Source organism: Vulpes lagopus, chromosome 15 (genome assembly GCF_018345385.1).
Source record: "Vulpes lagopus strain Blue_001 chromosome 15, ASM1834538v1, whole genome shotgun sequence".
NCBI lineage: Eukaryota > Metazoa > Chordata > Mammalia > Carnivora > Canidae > Vulpes > Vulpes lagopus.
The window spans coordinates 1191111-1213570 of NC_054838.1; the positions used below are offsets into that span (position 1 = coordinate 1191111).

Consider the following 22460-nt stretch of genomic DNA (forward strand, 5'->3'; position numbering starts at 1 on the left):
GCCTAATGGTATTTTCTGTCAGGAAGATGATTTAAATAAAATTGTTGAGTTCTCACTGAATACAAAGCAAAGGGACACACACACAAGCATATATACACACATCTCTAAAACATGTAGCATACAATCCAATCACAGCTATCGACAAGTAACATATTAGCCAGACAACGTGTAGTTCCTCCCAGAATATTTTCATTTTATAGGGACTCTTGATTATACTTAATGGTACTAGGTTCTTAAGACATCGAGATCGATAGAAAGTCATTCCAAGAGTACAGAAAGTATTCAGTCAACTCCGGCAGAAAAAAAAAAAAATGGTGGCATGCTCAAACTTGGTAATTTGAGAATGATAGTTTAATTAAGGGACTACAAACAAAGACATAGCAGAGTTTAGAGGACAAAGAACAGGGGATGCTGCACAGTTCCTGGAGATCTGGCAATAGCAAGAGATATTACCATCCCTAAGCCTGAAGAGCAAGAGGAGTAAGTGATTATAGAATCCAAAGATGATTAGTTAGAGAGGGCCTCCCAACACGTCATATTGCTTTTAGGAGAAGAAACCAGCCAACTTAAGGCAACACAAGAAGGGGCACCGGAGGAATAGATACCCTGACTTCACTTTCCCCTCACCCTCTCATCTCCAGCTGGTGTCTCCCATTTGTATAATCCAACCAGAAGCCAAGAGGCAGGGGAGCCAGAGAAAGGTCAGCCGCCCAGGACACAAATGGGGTAAAGAAGGGTAGAGTGGTTCTGGAAAGGTAAACAGAGGATATCAAGTCCACTTAGAAAATCAACTCTGATAATTACAAATAATCTGTTATAGTTTGTAAGAGCCCTTAAAGAGAACAGAGCTCCAGAATCTTCCTTTTCCATATTAGGATTTGAGGCTTAGACAATCAAGTGACATTTCCAAGTTTACATCATTACTTTGGAGCAATCCATGTAAGAAAAGCTAAGTCGGGCAACAATTTCCATTACCTCTTGAGTTTCGTCAACTTCCATTAAACAATAAAACGCTCAAGCCTCCAAAAGCATAAGCACCTTTCCAAGTGTTTCTCAAATGCCACCTTCTGCATAGCATACTTTTTAAAGACCACTATTTAACATAATAACCCCCTCCACTAATGTGAATAACAGACCTTTCTTATAACACCTATGTTTTAAACTAGTATTACTATTATGGTCATCTACATGTGGATTATTCTGACCTGTTGAATTATAAACCCTGGGAGAATTTTAAATTTATCCCCACACATACCACCCAACACACGGCTGCCTTGGTGATGTGCTCCTCAATGACAGAAAACCCACCCTTTTTCCCCATGAATTCCCAAGCTACTTCACACCTGAGCTCTTTCTCCACCAACTCTAGATTTGGAGATCAAATTGTATTCAGTGTCTTCTTAATACTTGTATTCCACAAACATAAAATAAGCCTTCAGTTAAAAGATAAAATCTTCTTCTGAATATTGATTATCCCCTCTCTATTTACCCACTATTTTGGTAATCCCTAAGTCCCCAAAAAACAATGTCAGACACATAAAAAAACATTCAATACATTATTGGATTGAATTTTTAAAGTTTTTTTAGAACATACAAAAGAACTATAAGTAATTTGATATAACTTGAACACTATCCCACTAGTAATTATGTTAGAAAGAAAAAAGTACAAAAACAAATATCAAAGTACATGAGCATGACTTTCTTCTGTAATCTAACAAAATCAATATAACAAAATGTTATGAAAATTGGGGAGAAATCTAAATAATTTCAAATGTTCAGGAAAACCACAAATATCTATTCATAGACATGTTGACCTAAAGTCCACTGACCTGCTGTGTAAATGAATAGAATCTAAAAGAACTTTCATTTCTGAGTCATAAGAATAAATTAACATAACAAAAAGGAAAACCATCAAAGGCTAATTGATGTATTTTGTCAATTTAATGTTTCTGTACTCTCCTAAAACATTAGTACTACTTTAAATACAGTCTAAAAAAATTATGTTGATAGCCAACCCATCCCCAAATCATCTAAGATAATTAAATAATAAAGCCTTACCTATAAAATCTGAATGACCAGAAAACTAATCTGAAAGAATTTAGTTTCCCCATTCACATTTTTACAGGAAATCATATATCTTTAAATTTAGTAAAGAGAAAAACAATAAATGTGTTATTTGTGCTCCTTTTTTGAACTTTTACACAAACCATAAGAAAACAAAACCACAACCAAAGGATCATATAAAATGTCCATTGCCAAAAAGAGAAAAGTTAAGTTTCTATCTCTAGCAGTACTATTATCTGATGGTAAACTATAGAAAATATAACATATCCAATTTTTAAGAATCTTGAAAATGTTCAAAGCAAGTATACACATTTCATGTTAATTTTCAGCAAATGACAATAAAATTACAAAACCATACTCCCTGAGTGCCTCTTTTAAAGTCATACAAACTCAACTTTCAATTTTGAACATTATGTAAACATAAGCTAAATTATTAAATATTCTTATAGACTATAAGTGTGGTATACAGTGCACCTAATAGCAACCTGCATTCATTCAGAGATTATACTATTTTTCCTAGTTAATTTGTTTTCTACTCCTAAATTTACTTAGTTATTTGTTTTTGTTTTTTTATCTAATCTACACAATAGCATCAATACATAAGTATGGAAGTAAAGTTTATGCTTTGATTAAAACAATTGCCATAAGGAAATGCCTACAGATCATTCAACGGAAACTTACATGCAAGAAGATCCTTGCTCTTCTTAATTAGGTATGAATATTACATATAATTCATCAAGTAGGCCCAAAAATACAAAATTAAAATTCACAACTTAGGTAGTTGTTCCCTTTTACTTAATTTATACCGAACCCACACCAGCCACTAATAGGTTCACTATTAGCCCAAAGCATTGAAGCTATAAACACATGGAAAGAAATACAACAAAAATCAAATAATAAACCAGAGATGGGTAACTCCCTGTTCCAAATAGGAAACTCTAAACTATCTGGGCAATTTCCTTGGAATTCCTTCTTGTAAATAAATCTGTCAAGATCAGTAATGATATAGTATTAGTTCGATTAGTTGGATCTATATGGTAAAGTTTATTCAACATAAAACAATAGCATTTGTACCTTTTGAGCTATTCACAGTAGCAGAAAACAACTGTTTCCTTCAAATCCTCGGCTATTGGGTCAAAAGTAATGAAGTAGATTAAGTAGCCATTGACATGGCTAAAGGTAAGCCAACTTACCTTTACATACCTACCAACTTTTCTAACCCCTTCTTTTACTTTTCTTTTTTTTTTTTTTTAAAGATTTTATTTATGTGACAGAGAGAGAGAGAAAGCCAGAGAGCACATGTCCGGGTGGGAGATGGGACAGTAGAGGGAGGAGGAGGAGCAGGCTCCCCACTGAGCAGGGAGCCCAGAATGGGGCTGGATCCCAAGACCCGGAGATCTAGACCTGAGCCTAAGGCAGATGCTTAACCAACTGAGCCGCCCAGGTGCCCCAATCCCTTCTTTTTCTATCTCCCAAATTCTTTTACAGCTTTGATATTTAATCTAAGTGTTACCCAAGAATTTCTTTTATCTGCCTTGACAATCCCATCTATTCTTGAGTTTAAATATCACATGTGTAGTATATTCAATCTCCATGTCTGTTCCAACCTCTAGTCTCTCATTTCTGTTGAACATTTCAAATGAGAGCCCCACCTCTTCAAACCCAATTGTCCATCTTTCCAAGTTTACCCCCAAATGAGCTGCAACTCCAGGTTTCATGTCAAACCTGAGGACAATGAGAAAGAGCAAAGTATCAAGGTTTTAAATCTTCCATAGGATAAAGTACCTGTATCATTAGCATTCCTTAGACATTCCTTCACATTCTGAAATTTTGCCTCCCTGAGCAAGTGTTGCTTTCTCGTGCTTTTCTGCCTTTGTACAGATAGTCCTCTCGACTAGAATTCCCTTCCTTTATCTACTTAGAAAACTCTGTTACTTCTAAAAATGTCAATTAGCCTTCCTCTCATCTGTGAGACTCCAGGCAGAACTGTTTCCCTTACTATTACCCCAAAGCAAGCTATACATATCTTTATTATAGAATGCTTTATTCCAGAGAGCTCTTTTACCAGACTGTTCCTTCTTTGTATCTCCATTACCTAACACAGTGTCTAACGTAAAAATGGTGTTTTAATAAATGTCAGCTTCATCCTGTGTTTTTTTTTATCTCCTAAATATCTCTCAAATCTGCCCATTCCTCAACTCCTGCCCAACTCCACAACTATCACTGCTTATGATTTTTTTTTTTTTTTTGGTCTGGATAAAAGCTTCATAATTGGTCTGGACTCAATAGCGTAGATAAAGTGATCTTTTAAAAAGGCAAACCTAGTCATCTCTCATCTGCAATTCCCTCTCCAGCCTTACTTTTCACCATCTTCCCTTTGCATCTTCAACTTACTCATGCTTCCACCCAGCATAAAACCTTTACATGTTTTCTCTTCTTCTCTGAAGTGTTCTTTGCTCTCCTCTTTACCTGCTTAATTCTTGAGACTCTTGGCTTATCCTTTCTTCCCCCTCAGCCAAGCTTCACCTAACCTCCTTGACTAGTTTCAATCCTCCCATTAAGTGATCTCTTGCCGCCATATATTCTTTTTCATAGCAGTGGAAATTTCACATTCATTTGGATGATTATTTGATAAATGCCTCTCTTCTCTGCTAAATTACAAGCTCTTAGGAACTAAGATCACATTGCATCCCCAGCACCAAAAGCACTGTACTTGCTATTAGTAGAAGCTATATATTTATAAACATATGCATACTTATTGAACAAGAAAATGGTTTCTCTGAAACTCGGTCCTAACAACCTACTGTCATTTTATCACTTCTCCCTATCTTTTCTTCTCTTCACCCAATCATTTTTCACCTCTATCTCCTTAACATCTTTCTTACCAGTAGCTTTCTTAATTCCTCCATTCAGTAATTATTTCAACAATATTTATGGGGCACCTTATATGTGCCATACATTGTCTTCAAGATTGAGGATAGGGTTGTCAAAAAAAAAAAAAAAAAAAAGCCAAAATCCCCAAGCTTTCATGGAGCTTCCACTCTAGGCTCCTGTGGAAGGAGGGGATAGGAGAAGAGCAAAAGACAGGCATGATGAAAATTAAATATATGCCATGATGGTGATAAGTGCTGAAGAAGGGGGAGGAGCAAGAAAAGAAGATACCAAACATTGGGGGATGGTAGTTGAAATTTTAGATAGAGTGGCCAGGGAAGGCATCTCTGGAAAGCTGTCCTTCAAATAAAGACCAGAAGTAAGGAAGCCAGTCATGTGCATATGTGAGGAATGAGTATGCAAATTTTTTTTGACTCAATAAATGTGCTGCCTTACTTTCACCTAGAAACTCCTCAATTTGCTTAGATTTGCTCCGTGGGGAAATTTAGTAGAGAAGATCTTACTGAATGTTTGTATGATAGGAAATGGGCACCAGCAGAAAAGACAAAAAAGGCATCTAGAAATACATAGCCATGTAGGGATTTGGAAAAGGGAGAAATTAAAGCACTAATAATATCACTGTTACACAGAACAGAAAAAGAACAGATGTTCAAAATTACTACCTTAAGTCAATTAAGAAAAGTTTAATTTTGATACATATATCCTAAGGTAAGTAAGTAGAAGACTTTTATCCAAAATCAGTAAAAAAACACAATGAGTGAACAAAAACAATTATAGTACTTAAAGTGGTGACTGAAGGTGCAATCACCCTAATTCAAAATCAAATATAAGTGTTAGCAATGGTTTATTGTTTTCTCATTTAACTAGCTAATTCTTGTTCTCCCATTATCACAGAAGTACAGTGAAAAGGGTCAGAGACCTGTGCAACACTGTGGTTAACCTCCTAAACTGACATAATGAACTAGAGAGAAATGCAGTATTGAGAACTATTTAAAATGTAAATTAATATCTTATATTTCATATCACAAGGCAAATGAATACCTGCCTCTGCATATCATAAATCCCCTACTTTATATATATAATTATATATTAACTCAATTAGAGTTTGCTTCTATTTCAACAAAATGAAAATCTATAAAATGGATTAACTTTGATGTATCATTTAATATTCGTTTTGTTAACAATATTAATAACAGTTTCCTATCCTGAAATCTAGGCTGCCTCTCCCTTACCAGATTATATCCTTCCTTGTTTCCTCAAATAGAAAAAAAATGTGTACCTTGCTCTGAATGTTTATATCTACCTAAAATTCTTATGTTCAGATTCTAACCCCCAAAGATGATGGTATTAGTAGGTGTTTGAGAAGTGCTGAAATCATGAGGATGGGGACCTCATAAGTGGGATCAGTGCCCTATAAAAGAGCCTCCAGAAAGATTTCCTAGCCCCTTCCACCATGTGAGGACACACCAAGAAGGTGCCTACTATGAACTAGGAAGAGGTCCCTTGCCCTACCATGCTGGCACCATGATCCCGGACTTAACAACTTCCAGGACTGTGAGAAACAAATTCATGTTGTTTATAAACCACTCAATCAGTGGGGTTTTGTTATAGCAGCCCAAATGGACTAAGATATATCCAGCAGGTAGTTGGTATGTATTTATTGATTAGCCACGAACAAAAAACATTCTGATTTTTATGGTTATATCTTCAGAAAATATAATTCTGGCAAAAGTCATTCATTAATCATTTATAAAAACAATTACTTTTGGGGTTGTTTTCCATATGTAATTATAAAACCAAATGTATCAAGTCAGATAGCATAGGTGTAATAAGAAACAAATCAGAATACACAGAAAATAAATTAACAAACAAAAAAGTTCAGTTTTAGATGGATATCAATTGCAAACAGTTCAGAAATAATACATCTAGCATAATCAAGACACAATGGTGTCCATCTACACACAGAAGATTTTACAGGAACTAAAGAATCTGACAGTAACATTGCTTCACACCTACAGCTTTCAGAAGGCATAATCATGTTAAGCAGAACAGATTCAATGTCCTTGTTATAAGTTTCTCAAGGAATTTCTAATACTTAATTTGATTAAGTCCTGAAATAATTTTTTGTTTGTTTTGTACATTATGAATTATGCCTCTAAGCTAAAGGCTTTTCATGGGAAAACTTCATAACTTTAGAAAAATCTGGGAAGTTTCTATTACTAATACAATTTTACAAAAATAAACATTAACACACAAAAAAATTATACAACATTTCTCTCTCTTGGTATCCCTATTCTTAATTCTAAAATCTCATTTTATACTTAAATCCTAAAGTATTTAAATTCTAAATTTAAGAACTTAGGAATTTAAATTCTAAATTCTAAATTTGTATTTGAATTATAAATTTCTCTTAGCAAGAGAAATTAGTTTCATGTTCATTCATTAAGATGATTTGGTATTTTGATAATTTTAAACTGAAGCAAAATCAAGATTTTCTTCTTTCTTTTTGTACTTGAAACATAGATTATACACCATGTAGTTTCATTCAGGTAAGAATAGGTCTATTCCCACATGTTTCTACACATACACTTACGAGTATGTATATATCAGTGAAAGAAAATGTTGCTTGAATGACGGTTTATACACAGTAGTTCTGGTGAGCTAAGCATATAGCCATTCCCATATGCCTCTACACAACTTGTAGAAACTTTTCATGAAAGAAGATGATACTTGAAAGGTAGATTATACACAGTGGTTATTCCCATATACTATTCCCATACACTTCTACACATTCATTTACAAATATCTTAATGGCACAAAAATAGACACGCAGATCAGTGGAACAGAATAAAAAACCCAGAAATGGAACCACAACTATATTGTCAATCGTTGACAAAGCAGGAAAGAATATCCAATGGAAAAAAGACAGTCTCTTCAACGAATGATGTTGGGAAAATTGGGCAGCCACATGCCAAAGAATGAAACTGGACCACTTTTTTACACTATACACAAAAATAAAATTCAAAATGGATGAAAGACCTAAATGTGGGACAGGTAACCATTAAAATCCTAGAGCAGAACACAGGCAGTAACCTCTTTGACATCGGCATAGCAACTTCTTACTACACATGTTTCCTGAGGCAAGGGAAACAAAAGCAAAAATAAACTCTTGCAACTTCACCAAAATAGAAAGCTTCTGCAACAAAACAAATCAACAAAACCAAAAGGAAATAATCAACAAAACTAAAAGGCAACCTATGGAATGGGGAGAAGATATTTGCAAATAACATAGTTGATAAACGGTCATTATCCAAAATATATAAAGAACTTCTAAAACTCAACAGCCCCCCCAAGAAAGGATAATCCAGTTAAAAAATGGGCAGAAGACATGAATAGACATTTTTCCAAAGAAGACACACAGATGAAAAGATGCTCAATATTACTGACCATCAGGGAAATACAAGTTAAAACCCTAATGAGATATCACCTCACACCAGTAAGAATGGCTAAACTTAACACAGGAAACAACAGGTATTGGTGAGGATGTGGAGAAAGATTTACAATTCAAAAATGTGGGTTTCACACATTAGGCTCAAAAAAGAAATCATCTTGGTGATTATATCCTATGATGGTGGAAAAGTTAGTTTTCATAGGACCATTATGAAGGTCATTTTATTAAAAAAAAAAGGGGGGGGGTGGGGAGGGGAGAGTACCCAGGTGGCTCAGTGGGTTAAGCATCTGCCTTTGGCTCTGGTCATAATCCCGGGGTTGAGGGATCAGGTCCCCCGTCAGGCTCCTTGCTCGACAGAGGGAGCCTGCTTCTCCTTCTCCCTCTACCCCCCAACCCCTGCTCATGCTCTCTCTCTTGCTATCTCTCCCTCTGTCAGATAAATAAATAAAATCTTAAAAAAAAAGAAAGAAAGGTGGAGGAGACTGAATTTAATTCTTTCATGATTCTGCTACAAAGGAAGAATGAAACCAAAACATAAAGAAGTATATGGCAGCAAGGTGCAGGAGAAAGAAGTAAAAACATAAAGATGGAAGTTTGTTTCCCTTTTTAGTACTAATACTGTTCCTTCAAACTATCCTCTAACAGTGTCCTTCCCTTGACCCTATCCTTTGCCTCTATCTTCATTTCTAAGCCTCAGTCACTTAATAGCTCTAGTCAAATTATCCTATACCTTTCTTAGAGCAATATATCTCCCTCTCCTGTCATAATAAATACAAGGTTTCCGCCAGAATGAAATATCTGTCTTGGAACGAGCTATGAGAAACCCAGAAAGCTGACCAATGAGATGGGTCAGGACTCCTCTGCATAGTGTTATAATGGCAAAAGCATCATAATGGCAAAAGCTCATCATTCCGATGAGGAACTATGTTACCTAGTATGCTCAAGAGACTAGTGATCTATTCTCTAGGGATAGAGAGCCAAATTGGCTAACCTTAGGGATGAAGGGGCCTAATATAGATCCTGAAGACCTTATAGGCTGACCACTAGATACCTAAGAACTAACCCTGACAGTGGAGGAAAAAAGCACACTGCATAATCTGATTGATGATGAACCTATAACCATTCAAATCCGACAAATATCATTTACTACATGGTTCCAGTAGAAAAGAAGCACTGGAAATATTTCCTTTCCTTCTTTCTACATTTAATGTAATACTTTGTACAAAAGGCTACTGGAATCAGAACTGATGACGATCAAAGACAATAACATATGCAAGTGCTTTGCCAACAGTAAAATTCTATACGACTCTGTTATTATTATCAGTAATACTCTCCCCAGCAAACATTGGCCTCATGTGGAAAACCCTCAAATCTAATGAAAATATTCAATATCCAGAGTTAATTTCCTCTCCTTTCCAGAAAAAAAAATATATATACAATAAAAGAAAAAGTTAGGTTTTATCTGGAAATCTAATTATAAACATACAAAAATACTGTATACAACTCAGAGCAAATAAATATGACAAGGATAAAATTAAATTAGTATGAAGTGGGATATAACAACATCTCATATATTGAAGCCCCAAACAAAAAGTAAAAAGTTTACACAGAAGAAGAAAAAATAAGTATAAAAAAGTACACATAAACACTTTCTAAAACAACATTCAGCAAAGTAAATAAAACCTTTAAATGCACATTACCTCCTGGTAAATGGTTTTTGTTTCACCCAAGGGAGACAAAATCTAGCACCCCCAAAAAAGAAGAAAGAGAAGGTTCACAGAATATTACAAGAAGATGAGTCATCATAAAGCTTTGCAACTTGGTTTATTATAAAATAACATTTTAAGTATGCTACTTACAGCTCGGTAGTTTGTTATATTAGGAGAAAGCAGTGGAAGAAGAGTAAAATAAAATGTTATGAGAATTTACAAGGTCAAGGTATACTTCTACCACTGTTAACAAAAATAACAAGGGACTTAGAAAAACAATAGGAAAGGAGAGAGCCACTGGACCTAGCCTCTTGCAGTAACTATGATTAGACTATTGATTAAGGACTAGTGCTGAATGACCTCAATAGAAAGTAACCAGTACCCAGGATGACTCATGAGAAAGTGCTTTGACGACAACAAAAAGTCACTTGTTTAACACCTCTGTTTACTTGGAGCTTCCTTCTAGAATGGACCTCTGTTTTCTTCCTGTGTCTCTATTTACTGAACTAAAAGAATGGCTCTTAAATACATTTTAAAAATCAGTACATACGTGTATCTGACTTTTAGACATGGAGGAACAGCATTTTTCATAACTACAGAAACACATTTATTTGGAAATTCTATTTGGACCGGCGATTTTTAAAACTGTAGCTTCTGATTACCTTTTAAATTGAACTTAAAATTAAAAAATCCTAATTCATATATTTAGTGGTAACCATGTAATAAAGACTCAGTTTCTGGACTACAAAAAAGACCAAATTATAAGAAGCAAATTTAAAGACAATGGATAAGTAAAAGAATCAAGTAAGTATTGGCCTCATTTATCCTATGCTCTCTATAATTTGCTTCTAAACTCTAATAAAGAGAATTATATTCAGTGATAAAAATGCATTAATTCACTGACAGAAAAGCAAGAATAGGGACACCCGGGGGGCTCAGCAGTTTAGCATCTGCCTTCGGCCCAGGTCGTGACCCCGGGGTCCTGCAATCCAGTCCCAAGTTGGGCTCCCTACATGGAGCCTGCTTCTCTCCCTCTGCCTGTGTCTCTGCCTCTCTCTGTGTCTCTCGTGAATAAACAAATAAAATCTTTTTTAAAAAGGTTTTAAAAATTTTAAAAGAAGCAAGAATATTGTCATGGATGTTCAACTTACTGGAAAGGGTAGATATATATTCAAGACATACGCTGCACTTATTAAATATTTCAATATGAAAATTAATATAATTAATACATTTATTTACATAAGCAATTATAAAAATATATATGTAAAATAAAGGTTTTAAATACTATCATATCATTATGAAAAAATATGCATAAACACGTTATTTTCCTTTTAGTTTTGAGTAACACATTTTTATCAAAAACTTTAAAGGAATTGTTAAACTAACATTTTAGATATGACTGAATAGCTCATTAGCTTTAAAAATCTTATCTTTTTATATATACACAATAAAATTTTAAAAAGTAACCAGAAAACTCCTTTCTGCATCAATTCTCTACATTTTTTACAAGATACGAACAAGCATTTTATAAATAACATTTATATATAAATTCCAATTAAAGAAAATATGTTAAATTTACCAGTGGGTTTCATATTCCCATATGCTCCACCCCAAAACTCTAAAGGAATTTCTAAGTTTGACACTCTGAGTAAGATGAGATTTACTAATACACATTGGCATTTTCATAAACTAAATTTTATTAAAAATTTTAATAAGAAAACCTTTTAATAAATGATCAAATACAAGAATTCAATATTTGTTTTGTGTTCAATACTGTTAACTCCCTATAAGATTTTAAACACTTCAACAACAGTATGTAAAATGTTCATCACATCACCAGGTAGTGTAGCAATCTATAAATGCTTAAGTGCCCAGTGAAAGATAACAAAATAAATCTATCAGTAATAAAATATAATAAACACAAAGCTAATCATGAAATCCAATACTAATGGAATTTTTAAATACATATTAAAGACATACTTTAGAAGTATACATAGAAAAAATCTGCAAATATAAAATTTGCAAAAGAAAAACAAAAAAGCAACATTTTACTCAAATGCTTCATATAAAACAATCATCTATTCACAGTGCCATCAAGTAACATAAGAACTGTGTTTTCTTCAAAAGATAACTTGCTTTAAAATTGTTCTGAAATACACATAAGAAAAAAATTTACCATTTTAACCATTTTTAAGTATACATTTCAATGACAGGAATTAAATACATTCATAACGTCGTGCAATCATCACCACATGCATCTATGTAACTTATTTCACCTTGTTACACGTAAACCCTATACCAACCGAACGATACCTCCCCACCCCCACCCTGCCCAGCCCTTGACCATCACCGTTCTACTTTCAGTCTGTGACTGTGACTACCCTAAATACCTCATGAAGGCAGAATCATATAGCGTATGTCTTTTTATGGCTGGCCTCTTTGACTCAGCAAAATGTCTTCAAGACTCAAGCATGCTGCAGCAGATAGCAGATTTTCTCCCTAAGGCAGAATAATACTCTCGTGTATATATGCCACATTTTGCTTATCTATCATGCAATGAACACTTCAGTCAATTCCATGTTTTACCTACTGTGAATAATGATGCTATACACGTGAGTGTACAAATACTGCTTGGAGACCCTTCCTTTAGTTCTCTTGAGTTTATACGCACAGGTAGAAATGCTGAATCATATGATAGGTCTATTTTTAATTTTTTGAGGAACCACCACCTTGTTTTCCACAGCAGCTCTATCATTTTCCATTCCCACCAATAGCACGTATAAGGACTCCAGTTTCTCTACATCCTCACCAACACTTGTTTTCTGGGTTTTTTTGATGGTAGTCATCCTAATGGGTATGAAGGTGTCCCTTGTTGGGGTTTTGACTTTCATTACCATAATGATTGTCAATATTAAGCATCTTTTCATTCACTTCTTTGGTGAAGTTAATTCCTAAGCATTTTATTCTGTTGCATACTATTATAAATCTAACTGTTTTTGTATTTTCCTTTGCAGATGGTTGACTGTTCTCATATACTGATTTTTGAGTGTCAACTTTGTATTCCATTACTTTACTGAATTTATTTGCTCTAACAGGCTGGGTTTTGGGGGTTTGTTTTTCTTCTGTAAGATCCATAGTGTTTTCTACATAGAAGATCACATCATCTGCAAATAGAGAGAATTTTACTTCCTTTTTCTAATTTGGATGACTTTTCTTTTTCTTGACTAATTTTCTAGCTAGAACTTCCAGTACTACGTTGAACAGAAGTGGTGAAAGCAGACCTCCTTGCCTTATTCCTAATTTTAGAGGAAACACTTTGTCTTTCTTCATTGACTATGATGTTCACTGTGAGTTTCTCATATAAGACTTTCATTAAATTGAGACAATTTCCTTCTAATTCTTAGTTTGTTGAGTGTTTTATCATGAAAGGGCATTGAATTTCGTCAAATGCTTTTTTTCTGCGGCAAATGAAATGATAATGTATTTTTTCTTTTCATTCTGTCAATATATTATAGATTCTGATTCTGTCAATATTATAGATTCTGATATTATAGATTATACTGATTAATTTTTGTGTGTTGAACCATCCTTGCATTCCTGGAATAAATATAACTTAGTCATAATACACAGTCCTTTTAACTACTGAATCCTGCTTGCTAGCTATTTTATTGAGGATTTTTGTGTCAATGTTTATAAGGGATATTGATCTACAGTTTTCTTGTAATGTCTTTGGTATCAAGGTAATTCTGGCCTCATAAAATGATTTAGGAAGTTTTCCCATCTCTTCTCTTTTCTTTTTTTAATTATTCTTTTAAAAAAAAAAATAAAAGCTTGAGAAGAAGTGAAATCCATTATTCTTTAAATATTTGGTAGAATTCCCCAGTGAAGGTATCAGATCAAGGGCTTTTGTCAGTAGATTGTTTTGTTTTGTTTTGTTTTTAACTGATTTAATCTCTTTACTAGTTATAGGTCCTTCTATTCAGATTTCCTTTTCTTCGTGATTTAGTCTTGTAAGTTTTGTTTCTATAAACTTGTCTAGTTGATCTAGATTATCCAAATTGTTGGTATACAATTGTTTATACTACTCTCATATAATCCTATTTCTGAAGAATTGATAGTAATGTTTCCATTTTTTTAAATTTTTTTAAAAGATTTTATTTATTTATTCATGAAAGACACCCAGAGAGAGGCAGAAATAAAGGCAGAGGGAGAAGCAGGCTCCCTGTGAGGAGTCTGATGTGGGACTTGATCCCAGGATTCCAAGCCCATGACCTGAGCCAAAGGCAGATGCTCAACTGCCAAGCCACCCAGGCGTCCTTTATGTCCCCATTTTCTATCTTGCAATTTAAGCCATCTCTCCTCTTTATTTGTCCATTTAGCTAGACTGTCAATTTTATTGACTTCTTCAATTTGGCTTCATTAATCTTCTCTATTGTTTTTCAATTGCCTGTATCATTTATCCCTACTCTAATCTTTAATTTCTCCCCTTCAGCTAACTTTGGATTTAGTTTTTTTCTTCTTTTTTCTAGTTCCTTAAGTTATAAACTTAAATGCTGTTGATTTGCAATCTTAATTGAAGTATAATTGACATACATTATATTACTTTCAGGTGACAACACAGTGATTCGACATTTACATACATTACAAAATGCATTTATACACATTATGAAAGATTTGACATCTTTCTTGATTTTTAACATAAGCAATTATAGCTACAAATTTCTCCCTATGCACAGATTTTGCTGTCCCATAAGTTTTAGTATGTCTTTTTTTTTTTTCATTTCTAAGTACTTCCTAATTTCCCTTGTAACTTCTTTGATCTATTGGTTATTTAGGAGTATGCTGTTTAATTTCCACAAATTCATGAATTTTCCAGTTACCATATGGTCTATCTTGGAAAATGTCCCACATGCACTTGAGACAGATGTGTATGTTATTGTTGGATAGACTGTTCTGTATATATCTGTTAGATTTTATTGGGTTGTTTAAGGCCTCTATTTCCTTACTAATATTTTTTCTGGCTATTCTAGAGACTATTGTGAGCAGGTTATTAAAAATCTCTAGCTATTATTATTATAGCACAATGTTTCCTTTCAATTCTGCCAGGTGTTACTTCCATATTTTGATGGCCTAATACCAGGTACATAAATATTTATAACTCCTTTATTTTTTTTTTTTAATTTTATTTATTTATGATAGGCACACAGTGAGAGAGAGAGAGAAGCAGAGACACAGGCAGAGGGAGAAGCAGGCTCCATGCACCGGGAGCCCGACGTGGGATTCGATCCCGGGTCTCCAGGATCGCGCCCTGGGCCAAAGGCAGGCGCTAAACCGCTGCGCCACCCAGGGATCCCTTATAACTCCTTTAAACCTTTAATTATTAAACCTTTATATATTAATATATCCTTTTAAACTAATTAAAGGATACTATTACTACCTTAATTTAATTAAAAATTAAGCTGAGATATCAGAAAACTGTTTTTAAGAGAACTATTACATTTTATAATTTACCTGTGTGAATCAAAAAAAAAAAAAAAAAGACACTGATGTTGACTTCAAAGTTTTCCCTCAACAAAATACCTCTGTTCCATAATTGACTTCACAAGTAAATTACATATATTTATACTATGCAATGCTGTTTTTATCTGTTTTATATTTGGGATGGATTGTTTATTAGAGAGAGCAAAAAGAATTCTGTTGTTAGAAAATGTATAAAAAAACAGTATTCTATGGGTACACCATGCAACGTTCTAGGGCAGAGAAACATAAAAAACGGGTCTTAACTAGGAAACATCAAATTAGTTAAGGGGAAACTCTACAGACTATACCAATTTTCAGAATTGTAAGGCAAAATTTTTTGCCATTATATAATCCACAGATACCTCATGGCATCATGAGAGTAATATCTGGCATTGTTCACACCAGCTAGAGAGCACCAATTATTCATAGTTCTCCCTAACGCTACATTCAGTGATGTTAGGTTGGTAGTTTGAAGTGGGCCATAACAGCAACATGTACATCATGAAAATCTACAAAACAAAATAAGTCAAGGTTTTTGTTTTTTTTTAAATCTACACCTCACCCTGACTCTCACAATAGATATTAAATATATACCAGTGTAACACTGAAGATCACACTGCAGAAGGTATTTTGATACAAAGGTCACTATACTACCTACATGGTTTCTTAAGACAGAAACATTTTTTCTCAAATCAACAATGGTAAAATGTAATGTAAAATAAAAGCCTATTTCAAAGAAACTTATATTTTTAAAAAATTAGAGGAAACACTGTATCTTGACACAGTCCATTCCATCTGAAATTTTAATAGTTCTTCCTTCCAAAAAAAGAAAAAAAGAAAAAAAGAATCTCCCTGCAGGAGCTATGGCATTGGTCCTATCTCTTAGAAAAGTTCCTAATTTTTTCAATATTTGAGGTCAAGAGAAATAAATTAAACCCCTCCTCTCTGTGACCAATCAGCCTTCAATATTTAACGAGATAGAACATATAGTCTCAGGATTTCTCTCTGATGTTTACATCAAAGATTACAGATTTTCCAGTAAAATATTGCTACTGATCTTGAGAAAAATCCATTATACAGACTATAATGAATTTTTTTAGATAGAAAATTATCCTATCCGGTACCATGACAACTTCAGCAAATCTAGTAATTATGAAATTAATATTAAAAGTTAAAATATCAAAATAGAGAAGATAATTATTTTGAAAATGTATAAAACCAACCTTACAACCTTAGTCTGATATTTATAATTGATTTTGTGTCACTTTAGATATCAGCTGATTTTCTCAGTCCTCCTATTTTTCCTTCACCGGGTTCCTCCAACTCCTTCATCAGAATGGTCCTACCACACTGAGGTTGGAATCATATAAAAGTTTTGAGCCCAAGAAGTGACCCCAGTACCCAAGGGACATTGCTTTTATTTGTGTCTCACATCTGTCCTCCAGTTAACTTTTGAATTTTATTCATTCACTTAAAAATCACAACAAACTCATCACATTGTAGGCCTTTTTCTAGACACGAAATAAACTGGAAAACAAGAAAAACATGTCCAGGACTTCGTGGAGGACAGTCTACTAGGTGAAATGTCCACTGAACAAATAATCTCATAAAAAGTTTATAAATAACTATTAATGCTATGAAAGAAAAGTATATGACTCCATGAATATGTAACAGGGAGACCTGCCTGCTTTGAAGGCTCAGAAAAAAAAAAAAAAAAAAACTTCTCTGAGAAAGTGGAATTTGACTCAGGACCTGAGGGATGGTGATGAGGAGAGTTCCAAAGTACAAAGGAAATACCACTTTTTCAATTTCAAACATGTTGGTTTCACCTTTCCTGAACTTTTATTTCTACCTTTTCTGTCTCTTGGCATTTTTCTCCTAAATTATATTGCTACCAACCCTGACCCTTCCTATCTCCATAATAATAATAGCTAATGTTTCTTGAGTTTATACTACTTGGAAGATATCATTCTAAGCATGTGCCTAAGTGAACTCATCTAATCTTCACAGTGATCATGAGTAGATCACATTTCCTCACGTGACAGATGAGGAATCTGAGGCACAGTCATGATAAATTACTCACCCAAAATTACACAGCTACTGGTACTAATCCTTAAATGTCCATCATCTCCATCATAACCTATCACTCACAGAAACCCCAAAGCACCAAACTAAACTGGCACTAGTATTAGGCGAAGAATACAAAGTATCATATCCTCCAAACTGCTCACCTTCAACTAGGCAGGGTCATGCTTTCTCTCTGGTTTTCAAGAAATTGTAAATGAAAAATTGACCACAGTGGCCTACACTAAACCATTTCCAGAGGCAAAATAAAATTTTTTAGAACAAGTAATATTCTTACAAAAACTTACTCACTCAGATTATGAAATCATGAAAACTGGGCTAAGAGAAAGAGTTACAACTTATCCAATTCTTTCTGGAAGGAAGGGAAAGGAAGATAAGAAATTTTTTATTTTATTCCAAACTTGTAAATATTTCACAGATATTTACAAAACTAAATTGATAAACAGCAAGTTGGTTATGATGTAGAAGAAATTCCCAAAATTATTGTCTTTTGGTAAGCAACCTTTAAATATTAAAAAAAAAAAAAAAAGAAATAACTATAATGACCAAGGGCTCACTGAAAACTACATTTAGATATTTTTTTTAAAGTTCTTGTTATGATCAAAAGTTTCATTTGTAAATTCACCATTGAAGGTGATGTGAAAAACAGTAATTAAGTGGGTGATTGATACAATTGAGTGTATGACTCATAGTTTGCAAAGGAAAATAATTTTGGGGAAAAAGCTCAGGAAGAAAAGAAGCAAATAATGGATTCTGGAAGAAATGAAGACCTTTCCTGTCCAAGAACTGTCACCAGTTTTTATTACTTGAAGATTAAGGGAGTAGTGAATAAAGCTGTCTGCCAGACAGCAGAAAAGGTAAGAAATAACATTGTCTCTAAATGTACCTCACATGAAAGTTTTCAGAAATAACATTCATAAAATTAAACTTTCTATAAAAAGTTACTAGAAAACCCAACTCAAATCAGAACAATGGAAATGCCAAAATAAACCAACATTACATTTGTCAAGAACATGAACAAACTGAAACATCTGGATAGGTCAGGTTGTAGAATCATCTAATTTTATTCCACTCGGTTTTAGAACAAAGACAGATCCAATACTGATTTATAGGGGATTTTGTAGGACCTGGTTTGTTTTTGTTTGGCTGTTTTTCTACTTCAAGGTTAGCGCAAAATAAATATTTAGTTTTTGCTACTAGGGGTTCGGCAAACTTATACAATGAGCTTCAGTTTCTGGTTCCCGAGGTCAAATTCAAACCACTGAATTCAGTTCCACTTTTTTTTACTAATTGCCCCTCCCCTCTCATATATATACCTCAATTATATCATATGTATTTACATTTCCTGTTTTTTTTTTTTTAAGGCTCACATTTAGGTATGGGTATTAACTGCTATCCATGTGTTATGAATCTTAGAGAAAATGAAGAGAATTTCATTTTGATTAAGTCATGAAGTTTATCTAATTTAGTATTTTATTGACATTTTTGTGTATATTTTAGAGTCTCTATTATACGACAGCACTGAGCTAGATGTTTTACATACATAATTAATTTAAGAATACTGACTGGGCTTACTATATATATATATATATATATATATATATATATATATACTGCCTAAGGATAAGATAAATGAATATTTCTGTGATGAAGCAACCTAGACAATCTAAACCATCACTGATGGCTTTTCCATGAGCAATACCCAGCCATTCCAGCCTACCTTATACATGTAACCCAGATCTAAGTTCATGAAAACTGATCCAACTTTAGAAAGTCAAAAAAAAAAAAAAAAAAATTAAAAGCTGTGTATGTGTGTGTGTGTGTGTGTATGTGTCTGCATATACCTGTGTGTTAGGTTACTGATTCAAACCTTGGCAGTCCAATTATAGAATCTTTGCTCTTCTTTCCCTAAAGTTCATGCAAGGACTTTTGCTTACACCTCACTGGCCAGAACTATGTCCTGGGGCCACTATGAGCTGCAAAGGAAGCTGGGAAATGAGGCTGAGTAGGCAGTTGCCTACATACTAACAAGACCTCATTTAGTAAGAGAAAGAACAATAGATAATGGGTCGGCAATTAGTCCTCTCTGCCAGGCTACTTTGTTATTTCTAAATAAGAAAGCTGAAATACAATTATAATTCTAAATTGAAAAAATTATTTGGGCTCTTATTGATAAATGCAGGTTCATTATGGTGGTAGTAGTTGATTCTGCTCAACGAATATGTTGGAAAAATAATTCTTTTTGCTTTAAGCCTCTGAGATTTATTTTTATTTTAATTTCTCTGTTACCAGAGCATTGATTTGACTGCATTTAATTTGACTTATTTTTGAATATATTTGAGTTATACTAATTGACTAAATTTGTTGACCTATATATTACTGATACGTTAAACTTCTATTTACGTGGAATCAAAAAGATCAGAAAGGCCAAATGTTTATTCAAGATATATGATATCAGTATCATTTCCCATTTTCCCACTTGGTATGTATATTTTACTGCAATCTATTTTTAAAATCTTATTAATTTATATACAGTTTATATATACTAAACAGAATAATTAGTAAACAGAATAATTCTTCAACTAGAATAAATTATAGCATCATTTTTAGCCCTGTGCTGACCTTTTATGTAATATTCTTAATATGAGAAATACCACTTATTTCTTTCAATTGTTGAAGCCACTAAAGCCCTCCCTCTTTCAGATATATTTAAAAATATTAAAGAAAATATTCAGAAAGTAAAAAAAAGAACCTTTGATCTTAACCACTAAGACACTGTATCCTGGAAAAGAAGTGTGACTTTTAAAATGAAAACAACTGATTCAGTTATTTTATTTATTTAGTAGTACCTTCTAAGAGACCATATTTCTGAAGTCAATACACTAAGTATCAGTGTTAAGTTATAAAAACACATTTGCTACAAATTTACTATGATAATTATTTTTTTTTTCCTTTTGTAAATATGCTTAATTTCCAGAAAGTTTCTAGCTTTGTTTTTTTGGATACCATATTATCTAATGTTTTTGGAGTTTAAAGCATTTTTGTAACTAAAACTTTATATAATCCTGCCAGCAACACTATAAACAAGGCAAGTATGATGGTTAATTGGATATATCAACTTTGCTGGGCCACAGTGACCAGATATTTGGTCAAACATTATTCTGGAATAAAAAATTTAGGGACGCCTGGGTGGCTCAGTGGTTGAGCATTTGCCTTTGGCTCAGGTCATGATCCCCCGGTCCTGGGATCAAGTCCCACATCGGGCTCCCTACATGGAGCCTGCTTCTCCCTCTGTGTGTCTCTCATGAATAAATAAATAATATTTTAAAAGGTTTTTTTTTTAATTTTTTAAAGAAAACCACACCTTTCCATGAAGGTTTGTTTTTGTTTTTTTTTTCAGATGAGATAAAATTTGAATTACTATACTGAGTAAAGCAGATTACCCTCCATAATGTGGGTGGGCCCCATCCAATTGGGGAAAAGCCTTAACAGAACAAAGGCTGACTTCCTTGGAACAAGAAGGAACACTGACAGCAGATTCTTTCTGGACTTAAGCTGCAATTCCTACCTGGGTCTCCAGCCTTCCAGCCTACTGTGCACATTTTGGAATTAGCAACCCTCTTTGAGATTCAATTCCTCGAAATCAATCATTCAATCTCTGCTCCTCCCCATATATGTATGTGTATACACACGTACGTATACACACACATACACATCCTGTTGGTTCTGTTTCTCTGAAGAACTTTGAATCAGATAGCAAAGTAGTTGAAAAGTCTAAAACAAGGAATAGGAATTCAGATCCTTAACTTCTGTCTCTATTTGTTCCTGAAAAGATATCAAAATTCTCAAGAATCTATGCTGGAACTCAGTTTTCATACCCAAACTGCTCAGCCAATGTCATGTTCTTTTTCTTTTAAAACTGCTACTTGACAAAACTATTCAACTCTGGAAAACAGTATGACAGATCCTCAAAAAGTTAAGCATAGTTACCATATGACCCAGCAATTCCACTCCTAGGTATATAACCAAGAGAAGTGAAAATATATGTCCACACAAAAAGGTGCACGTGAATATTCATAATAGCATTCTTCACAGTAGCCAAAAAACAGAAACACAAATGCCATCAATTGGTGAATGAATAAAAAGGATGTGGATTATCCATAAAAGCAATGGTTCAGGAAAAAAAAAAAAAGAATTACAGACAAATGCTACAACTCTCATGAATCTTGAAAACATGCTAAATAATGAGCGAGTGCAAAAGGCCACATATAACATGAATGTATTCATAAGAAATGTCCAGATTAGGCAACTCCATATAGACAAAAAACAGACTCAGACTCGTAGTTGTCAGGGCAAGGGGCAGGGGGTCAATGCAGAGTGAACGCTAAGAGACACAGGAATCCCTACGAAATGCTCCTGAGTTAGATAGTGATGATTGTAAAACCTTGCGAATATATTAAAAACCAGTGAATTGTACACTTTAAAATTGTGAATATTAAGATAAGCGAACATCTCAATTTTAATTTTTTTTTTTAATTTTTTATTTATTTATGATAGTCACAGAGAGAGAGAGAGAGGCAGAGACACAGGCAGAGGGAGAAGCAGGCTCCATGCACCGGGAGCCCGATGTGGGATTCGATCCCAGGTCTCCAGGATCACGCCCTGGGCCAAAGGCAGGGGCCAAACCGCTGCGCCACCCAGAGATCCCAACATCTCAATTTTAAAGTGTTAAAAATAAA

At 33.9% G+C, this 22460-nt stretch overlaps 1 protein-coding gene across 4 annotated transcripts in view; it reads right to left on the reverse strand.

The window, feature by feature from the left end:
* METTL15 (methyltransferase like 15) overlaps positions 1–22460 on the reverse strand; it is a 172843-nt gene that overhangs the window by 146498 nt on the left and 3885 nt on the right. The gene's annotated exons all lie outside the window — the stretch shown is intronic.